The sequence below is a fragment of the Lygodium microphyllum genome, chromosome 21 (assembly GCF_053477565.2).
Source record: "Lygodium microphyllum isolate KBCC chromosome 21, Lygodium_microphyllum_v1.1.10, whole genome shotgun sequence".
Taxonomy (NCBI): Eukaryota; Viridiplantae; Streptophyta; class Polypodiopsida; order Schizaeales; family Lygodiaceae; genus Lygodium; species Lygodium microphyllum.
The window spans coordinates 45468024-45482121 of NC_141155.1; positions in this window are offsets into that span (position 1 = coordinate 45468024).

The following is a 14098-nucleotide window of genomic DNA, read 5'->3' on the forward strand; positions in this document are numbered from 1 at the left end:
TAAGATGTAGGACTATGCTTGTCATAAAGATTGAGAATCTTCTTCCATAACTCATATGAATCAAGCTCAATAGAGATAATATTGAAATACACATCTGAGATAAAAACAATACGATACTAGCCTTGCATAACCTATTCTAAACTTTTGTCTTTATGCCCTTTGTTTTCTATGGTCTAACTTGCTTCTTTTGCACTGACTTGCCATATTTGTGTCTTCCAAAATTGGAAGTTGTTATCATCAGGTTTTTCAATGTTGAGATTAGAAATATCAATTGATGCATGAGAAGTTCATGCTATAATGATTGCAAATAACTACAAAATACAAGAGTAAAATAGGCCCAAAATTGAGCCAAAGAGTCAAGCAAAAGGATGGGAAAAAAAGAGGATATAGCTATCCACAAATTGCAATCAAGAGAGTGCCAAATCAAAGTGTCAGCTCTGCAAAAGAATATTGAAAACAATAATTAAAACACTATTGTAGTAAATGTAACAATGTATGTCAATCAACTGCAAGTAAATAGATAAAACAACAAGCTCCCGTTGCTAGGAATATTTGAATAGAATCAAAGCTGGCATATTTTCTCAAGAGCTTATGCAAGGGTGCTACCTTTGTTGCAAAATTTGCTACGAACCTCTTGTAGTATCCCACATGGCCAGGAAATCCTCATAACTATTTTAGATTAGTTGATGCAGTTAGCGCTACAATCTTCTCAATCTTGGTAGGGTATGTTGTGATTCCTTGTGTGGAGATAATATAGCCCAACAAAATGCTTGAAGATACTCCAAAGATGCATTTTTCAAGATTAAGGAAATTCCATACTCCCGGTATTGATCAAAGCACTGCTCTAAGTGTCCCAATACTTGCAAAGTGGACTGAAGACACAGAAATCATCTAAATATACCTCAACGATATCGTGCAAGTGATTTTGAGATGCATCCATTATGATTCGTTGAAAGGTAGCAAGGATATTCCAAAGCCAAAATGACATCACCTTGTAAGCATAGGTCCCCCATTCTATGGTAAAGATTGTTTTGGACTAGTCTTCTTCTACACTCTACACCTAATTATATCCACCCAAACCATCTATGAGATAATAAAGCTCGTGTCTTGCCATTGGACCTAACAATTGGCCAATGAAGGGGATTGGAAAATTATCTTTTTTCATTTTGAAATTTAGCTTTCAAAAGTTCACACATATTCAAAACTTTGCATTATTCTTTAGTATGACCACAATGGACAAAACCCATTCACTATTTGCCACTGGTGGATAGATAAATTTAGCTTCCAAGAGCTTCGACAACTCTATCTTGATTGAGATAAAATAATTGGGATTCATACATCTTCGACATTGCAATACATGCTTGACATCAAATTCCAAGTTGATGCAATATTGGCATACAATGAGATCAATCTCCTTTAAGTCTTTGTAAGACCAAGTAAAAAAATCACATTTCTCCTTCAATAGGTTCGTGTACATCCTCAGCATGTGTTTTGGACCATTAATGAGCCTAAAAGGGACCATGGTCATTCCATCCAAGAGTAAGGGCTCTTCATTCTTTGAAGCCTTGGTCATGTTCTCATGGACATCTTCTTCGAATGGAAGAGATTCTTGCTCTTCAATGTTTTCATAAACTTCATCTTTGGATTCATCATCTTCCAATTCAAGCTCTATCTCTACTTCTCTAGAGGCTTTATAAGAGAAGAATAAGTTCTCTGTTTCTGCTTTTGCTTTTGTCTCTGACTCTATTGTGGCCATGTAAGAGGGAGAGCAGTACATCCGTGCCTTTATCTCACTATCAGAGATAATTTCAAAAGTCATTGCTAGTTTTGGTAGGAGATATTCACCCATTGATGATGACGTTGCATCTTTCGAAAGATGGCTTTCAGTGCCCATTATTAGGGATTGTGCTTTTGGTTTCTTCAGGAAATTTTACTTGATAGCATCTTCTTTAGCTAATGTGTCTACTGCTTCATTGGAAGAGTCAAATGAGACTTCTATGGAGGTGGATCCATGGCCTTTCTACAAACCATAGAGCTTCAACACCACTTTGTTGGGTCCTTGCCTAGGGTTAAGGTTCCTTTAAACAAATCCGCCCTTACTCTAGCATCAAATAGCCATGGTCTTCCGAGCAACATGGGGTAAGATATTCCATTAAAGTTGGGATTTACCACCAGGTATGTCATCTAGTATTTTATTTTGGCAACTATGGTCTTGATGTAAGGAAGGATGTCTTGATGTAAGGAAGGATGTCTAAAGGCTTGATTCTACTCTCATCAGTCTCATAAGCCACTAAGTAGGTTGCATGCCTTGCAAGCCTAGACCTTTCATTGTCACATCTGTCATGATGTTCACTGAAGAGCATTCATCTATCAATAAACTTGTAGTGAAGTAGCCTTCTATCCAAACACCAATCTCTGGAGTGCGAGGATTCAGGAAGGCATTGGCCACATCTACTTCTTTCACAAGCTCTGGGGCCTTATTATTTTTGGTAACATTTGTAGGGTTGGAAATCCCTAGGCCACCTTCATGTGAGAATGCTTTTGAATCTCTTTTTGCAACTAGGTGAGAGCATCAACAGTTCTTGGAATATCAAATTAGGGTAGAACATATCCAAGTCCTTCACCAAATCATACTCTTTTATGGGATCCATGGGCTTCTCCAACAACTGGATGGGGAATGAGAGAATAGCCACTTTCATTTTTTTCTCTTTCTTTAAGCAAGGGCTGCATCACCGCTTCTTCTATTATTAGAGGTACACCCACCCATCTCTTCTGTCTCTTGGACCTCCAGTTTTGCATCATGCATTGTCTTTGTATCCTTTTGTGGCACTAGATTGTTCTGCAATGTACATGAATTTGTACAAAGCAGTCACTCGAAGACCAATGCTAGAAGACTATTAGGTGACCTTAGCTTATTTAGGGACCCGGATTTAGGTTGATCCTTATGGGTATGGGTAAAACATTCTAATGCGAGCTGGACTCAAGTAGACTTAGGTGACATAATCCATTATATTCCAAGGAGTTCCAAACGGTGTCACTTAAAAATATATCTTGATGGACCACCAAAAATTTGTGCCATTAAAGGCTCTTCAGTTGGCCACATCACATAATCCCAATTTGGCAAGAGATTCGGCAATCTCTAGCCATACATTTCATACTCAATGGACTTCACTACTTGGCTTTTTATACAAAGCTTGGATTTGATGAACATACTCATTAAGAAATAGATTTTTCAAAGAGTTGCAAAATATCTTGCCATGATAGAGTTTCAAAAGTAGGGTCACCTCACTTTCATATTCTTTTGATTTTAGAAGAGCCATTTAAATCTTTGATGGCAAGCCACTAGGATAAAATAGTTTGTGTTGAGCTATTGGATAAAGAAAAATTCTCTATGTTACATGATACGATGATGAGATATAATGCATATGAACTATGTAGAGCACTTACTTCACATAGTCCATATATGAGTGATGGGAAGTGTACAAAGGGATATCCAACAAAGTTTATTCATGTGACTAATGTTAATGATATTGGTTATCTCATTTACATGAGACATGATGATGGAAAGATTGTGAATCTTAATGGTAGCATCATTCATAATCATTGGATTGTACCCTACAATCCCTATCTTTCAAAGATATACAATGCAAATATCAATGTTGATAAATTCCACTATTGTATTCATGAAGTACCTTTAGATGTACATCTATAAATGTTACAATATAGATATAGTGAAACTTTCGTCTATGAGATAAGAAGGAAATTTCACAAGTGAAAGGCAATAATACAAACATTATGGTGGAAAGGGTCAATGATATTCTCAAATACATGATTGATGTGCACTATATCTCTACATTGAAGGCAAGCTAGCAAATTTTTTATTACCATTTGCATACTGAGAAGTCTAGTATACAAAAATTGTAGGCCCATTCTCCATCGAAAAAAAAAATAGTTTTTGAAGACATTGATGATTTGCAATATGGTTGCCAATCATAATGTTAGAAAGATGACTCTCACATAATGGTTTCTATGCAACCACAATATCTAGAAACAAGGACGTTGTTATATTGGAATTATCATGCTTAATGGGCTTGAACTGCAAGAAGGGTTTGTACAAAAAATGGTAACACCATTAGCTAAGTGTTCCATGTTTCTCCCACATGTGGTGACTGATGATGCTTATGGATGTTGTTAAGAGAAGGAGGCCTATGCAACGAAGGATCATGTTGGAAGGTGATGAAGAATGGTTTCAATATTTGGAGAAGGCTTCACATATGCAACTTGCTCTAAAATTGAGAAATTTATTTGTCGTGATATGGTGTTCTGTAAGCATGCTTCTTTAGAACAATTACGGGAGAGTTTTGAAGTTCTTTCTATAGAGGATATCATTCATAAGTTGAGAACAACTAGTTTGTGGAGCAAGCATATGCAAATAGAAGCAAGAAATGAGTCATTGAGACACTTGTGGTCACTTTTCTATGGCAATATGGATAAATTTTATCTAATTTTCAAGGTTTGTCAAAAATTATAATGCAACATAATGTATCACAAGCCAATCCTCTAGTTCTAAAAGGGCTTCAGTATGACTAATATGATAATATACATATCTCAAAGATGATCAAATCAAAACTAAATGAAGGATAAGATGTGGCATTTCACGTTGTCCTTGATATCTTTTATTCTAGAGAAGGCTAATAGTTCTTCTTAGATGGCACTTGTAAGATATTTCTTTACAAGTGTATCTTTAATGATACTACATGTGCAAAGTTGTTTAGCTTTTGTAGCTACATGTGTCATGTCACTATATTGTTATTACTCAATGATTAGACAGTCTACTTAAGATTCAAAATTCCATTACAATTGGATGGTCATTCTATGAAAATATCAGAGAGGCAAGCATTGGAATGTGTGTACAAGAGGGAGAAGAGAGCTCAAAGTACAAGAACAAAATCTTGTTTACTAAGTTGCTTACAAGTACAACTTGGGTACGCTCTCCCACCCTTGATAGTGACCCATAGGCTGTTTATATAGCCTCTGCCCAGCTAGAGTTAGGGTTTTCCCTGTCCTTCAGGCTATTCACACCCATCTGCCCTCATACACCCTTGCTTACGGTGGGTTCCTATGCCTATCTTCTAACACCCCCCCTCAATGCCAAGGTGGCATTGGATTACAAAGCATGTAAGATGTTCCCCCTTCAAACAAATGGGATGCCTTTATAGATCATGCTACAAGAGTGTTTATAGGTAGATGATTTAGAGGCTCAAAAAAGTCAATCATCAGATGGATTGGAGACATAGTTAGCCACCAATTCTTTGGGTACTTCAAGAATGTTGGGGCATTTACTAGTGATATGCCCTGTCTTCTTGCATTTGTTACATTTCATTTTTTCAGGATACTTCTTCCAATAGTTGATTACAATATGCCCTTTTTTCTTACAAAAAGAACATTTAGTGAGAACTGTATGTACCAAAACTTGATCACGAGAAGTTGAACATGCCCGACTGGTGCTGCCTTCTTTGTGGTTCCTCCTTTCTTCATCCAAACAGGATTGGATGGTACTTGCCAAGGTAGGATTTGGAATGTTGGTAAGAATGGTTACAAGGGTAGAAAACACCTTTTTCACAGCTTTTAAGAGAATAGCAATAGCATCCTCTTCATGGATTAGAGCTTGTACTGAGACAAGCTGTGCCATGAGACCCTTCATGTGAGAAATGAATTTTTCCAAGTCTTCTCCTGATTTATATTCCAAGCTAAAGAATTCAATTTTAAGGAAGATTTTAGTATTTTTACTAGTGGCTCCATAGAGCTTTTCAAGCTCATCCCATTTTTCTTTAGCAGTATTTAGTTAATCAACATAATAAATCAAGGACTCATCTAAGTGTAACATGATGATTGCTTAGGCATGTTGGTCATCCTCTACATCAACCAGATTTGCAAAGTTTACAACTCTAGTGCCTTGAATGAGAGGCCAATACCCTCTCTCCATCATCTTGTACTTGATAAGTACTTGCCATGGGTGGAAATCTTTGCCATCAAATTTACGAATTTATATGTTGTGGCCATTGGGAAGGTCTTACCACTTGCTAAGACAGGGGTAGCATCTAGTCCCTTACAAACTTGCCAATGAATGTGGAAGCAAATCAAGGACACCCTTACAAACAATTGATCTTCAAAATTGCAATGAAGAGAAAGGCTAAAAATCATACATATGTAGTACTTCAAAATATGACGTTGGTGGTCATTTCTTATGTGCAATCTTCTTCCGAGGTTTAATGGTCATTTTAGGCTTCAACGATGTGAACCTAGACTGGACTTCTGGCTCCTCCTTGTGGTATGGTTTAGTAGATGAACCTTGTGTGGACAAGGGACGGTTTATGATTTCAATGCTTGTTGCTGATGACTCTAAGTAGAGTATAATGACACTCATCTCTCTGATTTCATTGACCAAGATATTTGAAAGAAACCACACATGATATGCAACAAGCAACACAAGTTTAGGATAGGATGGTCTATGTGTTTATAGTTGTACACATAGCCTTACAAAATGAAGTAGAGAACTTAATGGTTTTAATTTTCTAATGAAAAAATCATATTGGGTAAATACCAGTAGCAAAATGATTGAGCAATGTGCTTTAGTGCAAACACTCATCTCTAGTTTATGCTATTAGAGATGGTAGATGTCGGTTTTAATGAGCTTGGTGATGCCCTACCAAGTGAAAGAACCTCTAAAATGGAGTTCCCAAATTAGTAATTGACTTTGGAAGAGGTAACTCAGTGATTAAAATCACTGTTAGTGACAGCAGAAGATGAAAAAAATAAGAAGGTCAAGCTTTCAAGCTTGTGGCTATGGCTACCATGAAACCCATAGTTAGGGTTTGACTCTTGTGGGAGCAGCAGAAGAAGAGTTTCACGAAACCCTATTGAGTGGAGATAGCCCACTTGGGGGGCTATCAAAGCCCCATGGTCGCCACCATCATTGCGCCTGCTACAAGCCGTGTCGCCGTACGAACTGCTAGACTGTTCAAAACTGCGCCGTTCTGAGAAAACCTGCAATGTCGTGCTCCTGGCTACCCAATGTCAAGCTCTGACATGCCATACAGCTGCGACTTGAGGTGGAGAGAAGGTTTCTAGAAGATAGCATGAGCTGAAATGCCCTCCTATGCATGCAGCAAGTCCACCAAGGTTAGGGGGTCTAGAATAGGCTATGGAGGTGAAGAAGATAGGATGAAAAAATGTTCTTTTTGTGCACTTAACTGAGATAGAGCTATGGTAAGCTGAGTAGATCAGAGGTGGCTATGATACCATGTGAAAATATCAGAGAGGCAAGCATTGGAATGTGTGCATAAGAAGGAGAAGAGAGTTTAAAGTACAAGAACAAAATCTTGTTTACTAAGTTGCTTACAAGTACAGCTTGGGTACACTCTCTCACCCTTGATAGTGACCCATAGGTTGTTTATATAGCCTCTACCTGGCTAGGGTTAGGGTTTCCCCTGTCTTTCAGGCTATTCATACCCATCTGCCCTCATACACCCTTGCTTACAGTGGGTTCCTATGCCTATCTTCTAACACATTCTATGCATAAAATATTGATCTAGAGTGATCTTGTAAAATTATCGAGGTCTATATGTCTCATTTTGTGGAATGAATCTTTGATTACGCACTACATTCGAAGCTCCAAATAAGAGTTTAAGTGATAGCATATCCGGTAATATATCTATTAGGGGTAAGATTGTGTTGTTTAAAGGTGATTTCAAGCCAATCATGCCTATTGTGATCAAAGGAGACCATGAGCAAAATGTGAACTAAACATGATTATGCAACCTTCTTAAATGCAAGGATGATTCTTTCACCAAGAAATATTGAGGTGGATCGGTTACATTTGGAACACTACGTTTAATGACAAGAAACATCAAACAATATTACAATATTAACATTATAGTTGATACAAATGACAATTGTTTCCTTCACTCATTTGAATACTTGAACTCTCTTGATATCGGAGATGAATTTCCCCCATGTTTGTTGCTATTAAAGGTTAATGTAACTATTATTCTACATTGTAACTTAAATCCTATAAAAACACTATTCAATGGAACATGACTAATATGTGCAAGGGTTTTAGTAGCAAGGTTTTGGAGGCAAAGATTATTACATGTACAAATATTGGTACCAAAGCTTTCATCTCAATAATCATACTTATTCTGACAATCTCACACTTTTTCTTTTCTATGAGGCAACAGTAGTTTCCTATCAAGCTAGTCTTTGAATGACTATTAATAATACCCAAGGATAGACTTCTCATAAACCATAACTTCATTAAGATTGTGTATTAAAAGCCCACTCTCCATGCATAAATAATTATGTGTAGTTTTTTCTCTGGCAAAGTCTTCCAATGGGCAAAAAATCTTGTTGCAAGATAACAATCATTGTATCTATTCCACCATAAATATTGTATAGAAATAATTGTTGCAAAGGGTATATAATCATATATTGTTTCTTGCAATGTATATTATAATGATTTGTTTCGTGCAAAGAGTATAAAAAGTGTTGCAAATAGTACAATCATGCCTTGCTTCTTACAATGTATATCATAATAATTTATTTGAAACACATGTCTTTTCTCATCTTTCTTTGTTCATTTTCATTACTAGAGTTTGTAAGGAAATAAAGACTCTTACATTTGGCTACTATCATGTATTTGAGACCCATATGCAATCGCAACAAAAGTTTCCATCTTTGGCTCAAGATATCAAAATACTAAGTATCTCTTGCACACACATCTCTTGCACAATTTATTTGGAAGTTTGAAGACTTATTTATGAGCAATGCGTGTAGTGATACTATGTGGCTCCCGCTATTTACTACGAGCATGTAACATTGCAATCACACTCAAGTAGGATTCCTTTTCTATGGTGACCATGAAAGTATCATGAGCTATGTTGCTTGGTTGTGTTACATCAAGAATATCCTTCCAGTGGATCTTCTATCCATGTACTATTCATGGAACCAAGGATTTGCCTAAGAAATATTCTCATACTATTTTATGTTGTGTTTGTTGTACTACATAGTATATATGATTCTAACTATTTTAAAGACATTGATGTTCTTTTCCACTTCTAAGTTTACTTCTTTGTCATAATGCAATATCTCATTATGTGATTATTGACTTGTATCTCAAAATTGCACTTCTATGATGTGTGGCATAAGTAATGCAACATGTCCCCTTTGCAATTCGATCGTCTTTTGTGTTTCATGGTGTGGTAAAAAGTACAATGTCCAATAATGCTTCTAGATTCATTAAGGATGTACAATTGTATTAATACTTTAACTAAAGCTTCATCACCCATACACATGCAAATGAGGATATATGTTATCATTGACAACAATGCTTGTAAAAAAATTTAAAAAAAAATTGAAGACTAATGATACTTTGGTCTTTTGGGTTTGGTTGGTTGGAGCATTATTTTTACAAGTGCAACTATGTGACGTTCTATAATTATCTTTTTTTTTTGGTTATTTTTTTGGGTTAAAGAAGGAAAACATAAGCGTATACCAACATTTGAAGAAAAGCTTAAATGTTTGAAATCTTTTAGACTTTTCAAGTTTGTAAACCACAAAAGCTTTAAAAAGCTTCAAGGAAAGCTTTGAACGTTGGAAAGTCTTAAGCCTTATATAAAGGAGGGGGGAGAGTTTAGTATGGGTCATTCTCTTCCTTACGAAATTCGTCTCTTATTTGAGAAGAGAGAAAGGTCATACATAAATGTGTGGAGAGAAAGGTCATACATAAATATGTGGAGATGGGCACGTCAATTCCTTGGTGATCACATTTGCAAGCTAAAAGGTTAGATTTAAATCTACATCATTCATTCTTTTTAGGATTAGTTTAAACAATTTTGTCCTCCGTCTTTTTAGTTAATTAAGGTTAGATTCAAATATTCGTCATTCGTTCTTTTTAGGACTAGTAAATAATAGTGAAACAAAAATGGAAAAAAAATGATCTTTTAAACATATAATGAAAACAAAAGCATAACGAAGTTTCAAACATATTGAAACAAATGAAAATGTAAAACTTCAATAAACCGGATATTTTGAATGAACGAGGGAATATCACCTTCTCCCATAACTATTTAATTACGAAGAGATTTGTGCCAACTCTTCGGCATACTATATAACATATTTTCTCATTTCATATCCTTCGTCTTTTTTAGTTTATTAACGTTAGATTCAATCTTCATCATTTTTGTTCTTTTTAGGATTAGTAAATAGTAGTGAAACGAAAATGAAAGAAAATTATCTTTTAAACATATGGTGAAAACGAAAGCATAACGAACTTTCAAACATGTTGAAAAAAATGAAAACGTAAAACTTCAACAAACCAAATATTTTGAATAATGGATGAGAGAATGACACCTTCTCCTATAATTATTTAATTACGAAGCGATTTGTGCCAACTCTTCGACATGCTATATAGTATGATTTCTCATTTTATTTATTTTTTTTAGTTTTTAAAGTATTGTTATTGTTACTAATTTTATTTATTTATTTTATTTTTATTACTATTAAAAAATATTTTTATGTCAAAAAATAAAGTATCTTTTTTTAAAATGAAATTACGAAGTATAGCATGTTTTTCCGTGAATAAGCATACAACAGTTTTATGATCAAAACATATTGTTCTCATTAACATCAATGGATACTATAAAGAAACAAAGTCACAAGGCATCCTTCAAGACCATTAAAAAAGGAAAACTATGGCTTCTAGAAAAACATCACTAAAACTTTTTACTACAACTTGATACGACATAGATAAATTCGAATCATCTTGGGCGACGGAATGTGAAGCATCATTGGAAGCCTAACAATGTGTGCGTCCTGTGGTATAGTCACAATGCAACATCATGCTGTCAACTCGCAAAAGAACGATCCATCTACAAAAGAAATACAAGTTACAATGACTTTCTCAAGTGCCAATAACACGGAATCAACATCATGATAACTAAATGCCAACCATGTTTTGTGAAGAAAGAGAGAAACAAATACGTGGTGTCACTCTTACTAGACTACACAAAACAAATTCTCAATGCAAAGTTGTTACAACTTCAACTACTGAGCATCATTGATACATCCATCTCGATCTACAAAACAACAAGAGCGATTGCGAATGGAACCTTGGACCGTCAATCTATTCTCGATAATCCTCTAGTATCTTAGAATGATTGATCGCTTTTGTAGCCACCTACTAGATTTAACTTGACTACATCCGATTTTCTGAATGTGTTTGCTTTCAACATGCTACATAATCCAATGATCCAAAAGTACATGGCTATAGCAAAACATTCACATCCAAGGACAAGGCTTTGCATCCTCAATAGGCAATTCATTGAAAGGATTATAGAGCTCCATCATGAAAGCTCTCTATTCGACCCAATGCTCCAAGCAGATCACGAGAATGAAAGATGTTATGATGTTATAGTTTGCTCGAAAATGTAGTTGAGCCAAGCCGACGACGAGCATTCCAAAGGAGCCAATCAACACAAGTTCACATGCATCATATCATGGAATAGTAACCGTTGTCATGATGTTATGAGAATACAATAGTGTGAAAAAGTATGGAATGCATCATCATCCGACTTCTTTATTGATCTAGAGAGTCAATGCGATTTGAGCCATTAGTACTAGTGTAAGTTGCATGGATTATCCCAATATACTAGATTTTTGGATAATTTAACCTATTTTTGATATTATTTATTGTAAAAATATAAAAAAGTTAGAAAAAACTTCTAGATTAGGATGGCATGTAAAAAGCTAGTTGCTTTTTCAGCCAATTATGGGATTTTCACAAGAGGGACAGATTGATAAAATCGTGCACATCACAATCGCTGAAAACAAGCTAAAAACTGCAGATTGAACTGAAAGAATGAGTGATATGGAAGATCTGTGAGCAGGTGTCCTGCTGTTCTACCCCCCTTTCGAAGCCATCAGATTTGGGTTCCGAGCAGCAGAGAAGGAGCTGTAATTTTTATGCACGTTTTGTTCTACGAAGAAGCTCCAGGAGATCTAATGCCTAGATATTGCTTCTAAGTAGTGCGAAGATTCCAGGTTTTTCAATACATATTGATTCAATTCATTGTGCCTTGTCTTTGTAGTGTTTACCACTTGGGTATTCTCTATTTTCTCTTCCATCTCTTATCTCTACTCCCTTCTACTTCTAATCCGCAGTGAATTCGACCTTTTAACAAAAACCCCTCCGACATTGGTGAACCCGATGTAAAAGGTTGTCAGAATAAGAAAAGACAAGATGGAAGAATCTTCGAATACAATCTCCAATGATGTTTTGCAATAGTTGGTGCAAAATATGAATATGCTTATGCAGGTACAACAACAAGTGATGCAAGCTTTAGCTCAAACAGAAAGTGTTATGATGAATGCTTTGCAAGCAGTTGAGCGTGAGGTGAAGTTATTCAATGGTAGGAATGTATCTGCATATGTACATACCTATGCTTAGAAGATGGAATTCTTTGGGGTGACTCAATCTACATGGAGCCGGTATTTTGTACGTGTTACTGTTCATGAACTGAAAGCACGGATTACTGAATTATACTTGCAGGATACTGACTGGGTAGCCTTCAAAAAGACACTCAGGGAAGAATTTTACATTGAGGACACCAGTTTGATTACACGCAAGACTTTTTAAGAGTGGGTTTTACAACCCAATAAGGGTCTTGTGGCTACGAAATTGTTAAGAGAATTTGAAAGTCAATTTGAGCAGTTGGATCTTGCAGAATAGCAAGCTTTTGCAAATCAAAAAATTAAATTGTCTCTACAGGAGACAGCTGATCCTAAGCTTCAAGAGAAGCTTGATGATTTGCTAAAGGATCAAACTACAAAGACAGGTTTAAAAACATAGTGGAGACATGTCAAGGAAGTTGTTACTGCACTTGTGAAGAAGCATAGAAGAAGAGAAAGATTGCATATCTCTAGCTTGCCCACTGTTATGGGCAAGACAGTTGATGTATCCAGTAAGCCACCTACTTCTCTGGATAACCCTATGACTGTACCTGCTATTGTTCCCTCTGTTATTGTTCCCTCTGTTAGGGAAGATGTCTTAGATGAATTGGTCAAAGGCATGCGGGATCTTCAATTGAAGGTTGCAAAATTGAACAAAAAAGGACAAGAGAAAAGGGGACGGACAACAGCCCCTAAGCCTGGAAAAAGATGTACGTGGTGTGACAATTTACAGCACGAGAGAAAGGATTGTGCGGCACCAGAGAAAGGATTGTGCAGCCTATCAAGAGGCCTTGGCATGACAGCTTATCTTTTGGAAAGATTGCAAGATCCATGCACAAGAAACGGGATTGCCTCTTGCTTTGAATTTTGGAAAGGGAGGTATGCAGAAGTTGTTGGAAGACTTGTCTATTCGAAATGCTTATGCGACGGTACATGCTTCTACTTTTGGTCTACAATTGGATAGAATGCATGGCCAAGTGATGGTTGGTCCAAAGGCTGAAATATAGACATATGTTTTACATGCAACTGAAAAGAGAAAGGTCACTAATAGTGAAATGTCTCATGCAAGGCAAGACATTCGTGGCATAACTGGTTGGGAATCACCGATAGATGCATATTCAGTGTATGCATATTTAGCAAAGGTTCAAAACACGGATGTACTTCTGGAAGAAAAACGAAAAAGAGATGAAGATATTGCAGGGGCATTGAAAAGAATGACAAGAAGTGTGGATTAGCCTAAAGCTGCAAATCAACCACCTCCCGAGCATGTTATAGAAGAGGTTAGTCAGGAGCAAAAACAGGATAACAAACAAGAGGGCAAAAAGAAGAGCAAGTAGCTAGAATCTAACATTGCAACAACCATAGATCTTAAGAAGGTTCTTGAAGAACAGATCTTAAACAGTCGGGTGGAATTTACCTTGGGAGAACTTGGCATTGCCAAGCGAGAATTTCATGATGAAATCATTGACATAATTAAAAGGAAGCATCAGTTTCTTGGTGATACCACTAGTGCATTGCTGCAATTTGAAGAGGAAACTGGTTTGTTGGGTATTCGGGCTAAATATGAGCATGAAGTACAGGATTGTCTATG